The sequence below is a fragment of the Lactuca serriola genome, chromosome 5 (assembly GCF_051521515.1).
Source record: "Lactuca serriola cultivar US96UC23 chromosome 5, Lser_US96UC23_V15, whole genome shotgun sequence".
NCBI lineage: Eukaryota > Viridiplantae > Streptophyta > Magnoliopsida > Asterales > Asteraceae > Lactuca > Lactuca serriola.
The window spans coordinates 357529214-357538726 of NC_136412.1; the positions used below are offsets into that span (position 1 = coordinate 357529214).

Consider the following 9513-nt stretch of genomic DNA (forward strand, 5'->3'; position numbering starts at 1 on the left):
ATTAATATATTAAATATGGTTGGGGCTATTATTTAAATAAGTATCAAAGAATTTAAATAAGTATCAAAGAACAGGGACTCAGGTTCAAGAAGTCTGCAGACCATCTCTGTAATCCTCTACAGTAGAAGAGGTGGATCAAACGGCTGCAGTCTGTAATAAGAAGTTTGTTTGTTTTTTAACCTCTGCAGACTGCTGCAGTAAATTGAAATTGAAATAAATTATTTTTACAAAATTTAAAGTAGTTTTTCAAAAAAAAAAAAAAAAAAAAAAAAAAAAAATTTAGTCTTACAATATTAAAATAAAATTCATTACATTTTTTATAAGAACATTCAATACTATTTACAAATTAAATGAATTAACATTAAAATTACATTGTTTTAGCTAAATAACATCTTTATGAACTGCTTCAAACTGCTCTTGATTTGGAGCTCCTTCACAAAAACTTGATTAAACACTTGGAGCAACATTCTTTTGGCTCCTTTTTGCCTTTGCTTCACCTGCTTCACAAATACAATTATGATTACAAAGAGTATAAATACATCACATTTTTACTAGCATATTTCTAATTACAAGCATATACCATTTGACCATTTGCATTTGTTACTAGAAATGTGCAAGACCAAACGATATGTAATTAAATTAAACTTCAATATTCTCTCAAACATTTCATCGAGCACCTGTAGTGCACAACTTGTTCTTCTTAAATTACTACCACCAGATGTATACTATCCATCCACTCTTTAGACATCCAATTCAGAGAAGAAAGGAAACATATACATGGTTGGAAGCAAATCAAAATAACAAAAATCAGATTTTTCATTGACATGCATCAAATCAACATAAACTTACAATAATTAGGTCGAACTCAAAGCCAATGCCATGAATATTTTTAGGAGCTCCATGGTTCGGTGCTTCAAGAGGTGAAGAAGTGAAATAAAATATGGGTTCTGTTATTTGGGGAGATTAGGTAAAAATTCTTTACATCTCAGCAACAATATTGGTACTCAAAGCAGAAATTTGGTACTACACAGCATAAAATCGGTACTAAAATAAGAAATCAGAAAAAAAAACCTAACTTGTCGATGTTGACGATGACAGCAAAGAACGAGCACCGGGCAGCAGCAGTGGCGACCGGCGAGAGGCAGCGGCGACCGACGAGCGGCTGGAGTCGGCGATTGACGAGAGAAAGCTGAGAATGAAGAAGGAGAACGAACGAAGAAGGAGAACGGCTAGAGCGATCTTCCCTGTTTTTTTTTTTTTTTTTTTTTTTTTTTTTTTTTTTTTTGTTTGTTTGTTTGTTTAGGGCGTTTTTTTTGTTTATTAGGTTAGAAGAGGTGAGAAGAGCCAAGCCCAATGTTGTGTGGGGAAGAGGACAGGAAGAGGTTTTGGAGCCCGAAGTCTTTTAGAAAACAAACTGCTGCGAACTTAAAAGTGTTGCGCGTGTGCTGCGCCGCGCAGCACTAAGAGGTCTGAAGATGTATTTTTAAAAAAACAAACACCACCTTAATTAGGTGCGTTTCCTTCACTTCTGTCCGTTTTGTTTCGTTTGGGGTGCTGTGGGTTAAACTGCACAATCACTTTGTCGAGTTGCGGCAATTGCGAGAGTGAACAGAGAGAAACTGTGGGTTTGTGCATGTTCTGACAAGGGTTACATTTTCCAGCGACCTACTCCTGCAAACCGATCACGATCTCAAGTTTTGCTACATCTGCGACTGGAAGGAAACGAGAGGGAGCGGGAAGAAAGTTACTGATCGGAACAAAAAAAAAAACGAGACGTCGACTAGTAAGTTCTTGATCCCCAAACCTCCCATGTTTCCTGTTCATCCATGACTTATATCTCGCTGCCAGTGGTGAATCTAGAACAAAAAATCACATGGTTTCCAAATTAAGTGGAGCTAATAAAAAAAATTCAACAACACTTTTGGGGGTTGGGTCGGGTCGGATCGTGTACCTTAAAAAAACTGGACCAATTGGTTCAATCGATTAAAACCGATCACGTGCCACCGATAAAAAATTTTAAAAACCGATTGAAATATAACTGTCGTACGATTTAACGAAAAACTAGTTGATTATTAGTCCATTGATAAAGTGGCGAACGGAAAATGACAGTCTTTGGCATATGGCTTCTTTTTTTTATTAGAGCAATTTATTTATTTATTGATATTTTGAGAATGTTGAATAAGAGTGGTTAACTTTTTGTTATCAATTTCATAATTAAAAATAACAAATTGTCCCTAATAATTTATATTTTTCTCTTTTTAAAATAATTTTTTAAGATATCTCTAAAACAAATTCAAGGTAAATCCTCTATTTTTTTCTAAGATAATTTCTAATTTTTCTACTATACATATTGAAAATGAAATTGAGAATTTAGATAGTTCCTAAGACTTACCTATCCCCTTCATACATACGCCCCTGCTCGTTGCTAAAATACTACATGTAGCCCTTCTGTCCTTCCCTATTATTGGCACCTGTTGCGAACTCGCTGCTCCAAATCCTCGAAGAGAAGAAATTTACGGGTAAAAAAATTGGAGCGCATATGTGCTTAAGGTTAGAAGTGTAGCACTATGTGCTCCTGGAACTCATTCACATGAAACCGTTTTAATGCTTGAGTCTGCTGCCCGATTTCCCAATTCCTCCCAAACACGCAACATAAGAAAAAAAGAAATAACAACAAATCGGTTGTGTGTGGATTGCATAACACACCTCAAATTTGGCCATGATTGACTCTCGTTTGTGGTGGATAAACGAACCTGGTTAATATGGACCTTTTTAGTTAACAAGTGAGTTGGAACCATTAAATTCTAGACCACGACATTATAATTATTCCTTTAATTTATTTCCTACATGTGGTAGCGATTAAACACCATACAAGTCAATATTATTAATTAAAAGCAAAAAAAATATAAGTGGTATACGATTAGAAAATTCTAACTAGATTGGAAATTGTAGTAAAATTATAAATGGGATTAACAATATGAAAATGTTATTAAACGGATATTGCGTTTGTTTTTCTATATTAGTTATATAAACTAATAAAATGGAAATATGAGTATATTTACATATACTATATATGTTTAGGTTCTTGACGACATAACGAGATTACGAGGTGACGGCTAGGACAACCATATATATATATATATATATATATATATATATATATATATATATATATATATATATATATATAGAGAGAGAGAGAGAGAGAGAGAGAGAGAGAGAGAGGTTCAAATGTTTTCACTATCTATTGTGTGCATGTATGATTGATTCTGGACCAATCATTTTAGTTATTTTAAGAAAATAATTAATGTTTATTAAATGTTGAAGATGTAATTAATACCTATTATATCTTCAACATGTAATATGCATTAATTACTTTCTTAAAATAACTAAAATAATTGGTCCAGAATCAGTTATACATGCACACAATAGATAGTGAAAACAAAATAACCTAACCTTATATATATATATATATATATATATATATATATATATATATATATATATATATATATATATATATATATATCGAAAAAGATAAGGTGAGTCAATAGATTTTTCATAAACTATGTACATAGTCGAAAACTACTTTCCAAAAACGGCTCGATTAGTCAAATTAGAATATTATTAATTGTTGATATTATGCCTATATGTGTAGCAGTGGCGGACGCAGACTGTTTTAGTAGGGGTGTCCCTCGTACTTCAAGCGGGTGCACCTAATAGAAAAAAAAAATTTACACTGCGTGCCGGAAATTGAGCAGTGGCCGGGGACCCCAAATGCCTTACATAGGTCCGTCACTGATGTGCAGTATGAGATATGTCATTGTTTTGCCTTCTATGACATTTGCATGCTTAGTAAATTTGGTTGATATGCCTATCTTGGTACTTGATACGATTAATTGCAACTATGATATGCTATATGAAATGTTTGATATTTGACTATGACCTTGTTGAGTATCTTCTTAGTATAAATGTTATGAATCTTGATTATGATAATACAAATATTGCATGCTTGTACTTGAGTTACGATCGATTATGCGAGGTTATGCATAGAGGGAAGGGTAGAACCTAGCACTTAGCATGAAACCCTATCCGGATACATTCGAGCCTGGTTGGTTGAAAAATACCTTCTAGGAAAAGAGCTTAAGTCATTTACGAGTTGCTTGGTCTTTCTAGATGCTCGTGCGACACATGGTACGCGTACACTTCGGTGTTTGTGGGCTGGAGTGATGTTAGCCATTCGAACGAGGCTTGTACAAACATCACGTAGGTGTTGGGAGGTAGCAGACGAATGCCACCGCTTGTACCAACACCAAAACAAAACCGCAATGTACTTGTACATTGCATAGTCGGAGTAGCGAAAGTAGAGTCTTAGGGCCGGTGTGACGGGTGGGAGTCGCAAACCACCTAAAGCATTTGACTGGCCAGGCACACAAGTAGCGAACAAATTTTTCCTTTGGGGTTAGGTATTACTAGGAGACTACCTACCCTTATACAATTATTATACATTCTTTGATATGATGATATACGATTACGATATGATTATGTATGAAATACAATTGATGTTACACAAATAAATGATATGCAAATGGATGATACAAAATTGAACGATTGAATTTTATGTGAAAGATGATTATTGATTGATATGTGAATTTTGTTTATATGATTATAATTTAAATGATTGAACCGTTAGGGGATGGTATGTTTTCCTTTGATTGTGTACAAACTCCTATTGGCTCACGAAGCATTTGCTGACACTTGTTTCTTTGCTTTGTGCCTTTATGATTGGCACAGGTAGCTTAGGAGCTTGGCTTGGTGAGATCAGGTCATTTTTGGGTAGTTTATCCTTAGAATAAAGATGCCACTTGGAAACGTAATTTAATTTTTGATACTTGTGCTTCCGCTACAATTGAATACTTTTGATATTTTGGTTTTGAATTGAACGTAAGATTGTGGTTTGAAATGTTTTTGAAATAAACAATGTTTACAGTCTTTCATTGCATTTTCCGTTAAAAGATTTTAGAATAAATGAAAAAAAATTGAGCAAAAATCATGACGTTACACTATGCCTACCCTCAACTATATAATAATACAGGCATGTGAGATTATCTTCTAGACCTAGAAACCCCAAAAGACTGTCCAAAAGAAGGCAAGGAATCTAAATGACTACTTTCCTCAGTCAAATTTGAAGGACCTGGCATAGTCTCACCAGATGAATGCACATATGCCTCACTAGTCTGATTGTCAACAAGTGTAGTATCAGAAGAGGTTTCATTCAGAGTCTCAGTTGCTCTAGAACCATCCATCTAGTGGTTAACACTCAAATCATCAATAGTTATTGACTTCAACTTAAAAGGAAAGACAAATTCATAAAACTTCACATCCCTAGAAACAAAAACAGAATGTTTATCAAGACTTAGCGACTTGTAGCCTTTTTTCTCAGAAGAGTAACCAATAAAACACACTTTTAGCTCCTTCCGAAAATTTATCTTGATTATTAAGTTTGGTAGCAAAGCACGAGCTACCAAATACTCTTAAATGTTCAAAAATAGGTGGTTTTTTAAAAAACAAGTTCATATGGAGACCAGCCTTTCAAAACACAAGTAGGCATTCTATTTATTAAAAAAACGGAAGTAAGACTAGCTTTTTCCCTGTACTTAACAAGATCAAATTGATATTGCCATATTTATACACATTTTAGGCAATATTTTAATACATTTTTATTAATATTTTGGTTATTTGCAAAGATATATGATACTTATGAGATTAAATTGAATTTCACTGCCAAAATGAACAATCTTGAAGAATAAGGACTATAATTGACAACAAGTGGAACTTTGGAGATTTGAAGAATTAAAAGAAGAAAAATCCTTGCGAAAATCCCAAATCATGACGTGGCCATGACTTACACGACGTGGACTAAGTGTTCTAGAAGATAAGTGCATGGAAAGTCAGAGTCCTTACCCGATAAGGATTCATCTCAAATCACGACGTGAAATCCTTGTTCACATCGTGGAGATCGAACATTCCCAAAACTATATATATATATATATATATATATATATATATATATATATATATATATATTCACTTTTAGGATTTGAGGAGGCTTAGAAGATTTGGAAAGAGATTTCTGGAGAAGATTTGATCAGGAAAACCGAGTTTAAACATACTTTAAAGGAGATCTAACTGAAGATCAAGAAATAGAAGAATATATTCAACATTCTAGTTTGGTAAACTTTGATAATGTCGATTTTAATTGGATTTTTGTTCATATTTTCAACCATGAGCAGCTGAATCTAGTAGCTTCCGTTTAGCTAGATGAAACTTTAACTCTATGGTTTAGTTATTTAATTTATGGATTTTAATTGTTGGTTATGAGCTTGTGTTTGATCATCTCTACCTAGTATGTTAATATTTGACGCTTTAATTGCTTGAATTCAGGTTCTGTGTAGCTTAGTGAACATTAAATTGCATGAATTTGTTACCTAGTAGTTTAGTGACTATTAAATTGCTAGAGCTAGGATCGACCCAATCTTAGATAAGTAATTAAAGTAACTGATTTAGCTGTGCTGGAGAACATAAATTATGACCACAATTGTGTTTATTTGGATTAATCTTTCATAGCTTGTCTACATCTTATATATGATTTAGTGTTTGCTAGTGTATGACCATACATAGTTTTACATGAATTAGTGAAAATATTAGTAAATTTGGACTTGAATTGCTAATAAAATAATAATTGATAACCAACATTAATAATCCATAATTAATAGCTAACCATAGAGGAGAAGTGGTTCGAACTAAACGGAAGTGTTTTTAGTAATTGATTAAATTTTTTAGTTAAGTGATTAAGTTTATCTGAACTTGTAAAATCAGATAAAAACCAATTAAACTTTTGCTTATTTTTACTAGTTAAATTAGTTAATTAAATATGTTCCCCTGTGTTCGATACCCGACTGTTTGTGCTATATTATTTGCGAAAAGGTCCACTGTCTTACGTCGTAATAGTTAGTTAGATAGTTGGTAAAGCTAATATGCGTAGCAATATTACGCACATCAAGTTTTTGGCGCCGTTGCCGGGGAACAGCTATTTAGTTTTAGATTTGATTGCTTTAGGTTAATCGACCCTTTTTGCGTCGTTAAACCTGCAATAAGCTAATTTTTAGAATTAGTGTTTTTTTTTTTTGAATTACTGAACTCACGACGTGAACCTTAAGTTCACGACGTAAATTAGGTTGTTTTACGTTTTATTTCGTTTTTTAGCTTCTGTTTAGTTTTTCTGCTTCAACATGATGTGGTAAGTATTACCACATTGTGGTAATCGTTCAGCAGCAATTTTTAATTACTTTTTGTTCGTTTTTACGTTTTTATTTTTGTTTTTCTTGTAGTAGTACATGACCCGTGGATCCATCACACCTTTGATACCACCACTTGAAGATTTAGAGTCAGCCCTTCGTAAAAAGACGGATAAGAATGTAGGAGAAACCAACCCACCAAAGAAATCACCATTCAAAGAACTTAAATCGGTTTTGGTAAGAAGAAAGGGAAGAACGTAGTTGAATCAAGCAATTCCTCGAAGAACGAAAGCAAGGTTGAAATCTTTGAGCAAAATACTAATACACAAGAATCCGAATATGAGTCTGAACCCAAATTAGATAAAGAAGAGAGCGAACCCAAAGATGAGCCAAAAGAAAAAATGGAGGACATTTCCGATATTTCGATGGAAACATACAAGAATAGAATCTGATAGGACACTGATTTAAGTTTAGTGCAACCCACGATTCCTTCCACCGCCACATTCGAGCTTAATGGGCATATTCTTTCCACACTTATGGACGTTGCATTTTCCGGGAAAGACCACGAGGATGATTACAAACACCTTGATGAAGTTAATGACATCACCGATTACTTTAACATTCCAAATGTTCCATGCAAGACGGTGTTATTAAGAATACTTCCAGTAACTTTTAAAGGAGTTGCTAAGGATTGGTTGAAGGCACTTCCACCAGGTGCCATTACTACCTGGGCACAAATGTATGTACAATTCTTAGAGCAATTTTGCCCACCGTCAAAAGTGTCTAAACTCAAGAAGGCAATAAATAACTTTGAGCAACAACCGGGTGAATCACTTTATGAATCATGGGAGCGTTACAAGGGATTACTTCAAAATTGCCCCCAAAATGATCTTCATGTGCAACAAGAAGTATCAATCTTCTATGATGGGGTAAATGTGATGACAAGAAAACTCCTTGATTCTCAAGGATCTTTGACGAAGAAAAACCCAACTGAAATCAAGGAGCTAATTGAAGAGTTTTCTAAGCATTCACGTGAGTATCACAACCCTCGACATGATGGAGTTAAGGGAATTGGTAGTGTGAGTTCTGAAGACATTGCAATTGTATTAGTTATGTTAAATCATATGGACCGAAGAATGACAAAGATGGGCCAATCCATACATGCTATTTGTGTGGGTTGTGAAAGATGCAATGGTCCACATTTAATAAAAGATTGCCATTTAGACGATAGCGATGAAGGTTGGAGGAAGACGAAGAAAGAATGGTTGCCTTATGATGAATACAAAAAGCAAAAAGAAGAAAGGTTTAGGCAAACTGGCCAAGGCTTTTACCAAAAAGAGCAACTAGGTGACATCCCCATTTTCACGGCCAGAAAAGACCGATTTTGTTTATGATTTATAAAAATCAGAGTTCTTCTTTCAATAAAAATGTTGCGGAATTTGTTCCCAGTAAAATATAATAAATACGTTATCAAAGCATTTCTAAAGAAATGTATTTTTATTCACTTTTAAAACATTTGGGATGTCATCGTCAATACAAAAACATAAGCATAAACAGAACTTACATTCATTTACACTAGTGATCTATATCTCTTTTAAATCTCTCAGTGTAATGTAACTTCATATCGACACCTATGATACAAATAAACTGAGTGGGTCAGGTTGGGAAACCTGGTGAGTACATAGGGTTTTCTACCCACAATAATATAATTATTATGTTTAATCATCAAACAATTAACCCAATTACCCATCCCCATTATCTTATTTACTCTTAAGGATCTACCCTAAGAATTAGTTATTTCTTGTTCATTCATTCCTAAGGATCATCCTAAGGAATAGGCACGAAATCCATCGTTGCCAGGGTTTACTCAAGGCGCACTAAATCCATAGTTGCCAGGGTTTACTCAGCAGGCACTAAATCCATAGCTGCCAGGGCTATTTCGTTTATCAATAGTATCGTTTCCGAGAATCCACTCGCAATACATGTCAATGGGTTTTTTAGAGTACATCGGTGAACACATCGTTCACAACACCTACAGGTTGTGAGCCTGCTAGTGTTCCATTGGACTGTCTAGAATGGTCCGTGGTTGTCATCTATACTCTGCTAGATGACGGGGCCAACATTTGGGTACAAGGCTTCTCACATCGTCCACTTCTCACCCTCACCTCATGGTCTATTTCACCTCTCACCGTATTATCTGACTCATATTTCATCT

The 9513-nt window shown here is 34.4% G+C and overlaps 1 long non-coding RNA gene and 1 other non-coding gene across 4 annotated transcripts; both read right to left on the reverse strand.

The window, feature by feature from the left end:
- Positions 1–268: 268 nt before the first annotated feature.
- On the reverse strand, positions 269–2773 carry LOC145055634 (uncharacterized). 3 transcript variants are annotated; one of them, XR_013685259.1, is made up of 3 exons: positions 2393–2767; positions 850–1856; positions 269–497 (listed from the first exon to the last, which is right to left on the reverse strand). It is a non-coding gene; the product is annotated as an uncharacterized LOC145055634 (long non-coding RNA). The 3 variants fall into 3 exon arrangements; XR_013685260.1 differs by having other exon boundaries at positions 269–500; XR_013685258.1 differs by lacking the exon at positions 850–1856 and having other exon boundaries at positions 2393–2773.
- Positions 2774–8083: 5310 nt separating this feature from the next.
- LOC145055960 (small nucleolar RNA R71) lies at positions 8084–8190 on the reverse strand. Its single transcript, XR_013685503.1, has one exon. It is a non-coding gene; the product is annotated as a small nucleolar RNA R71 (small nucleolar RNA).
- Positions 8191–9513: the final 1323 nt, after the last annotated feature.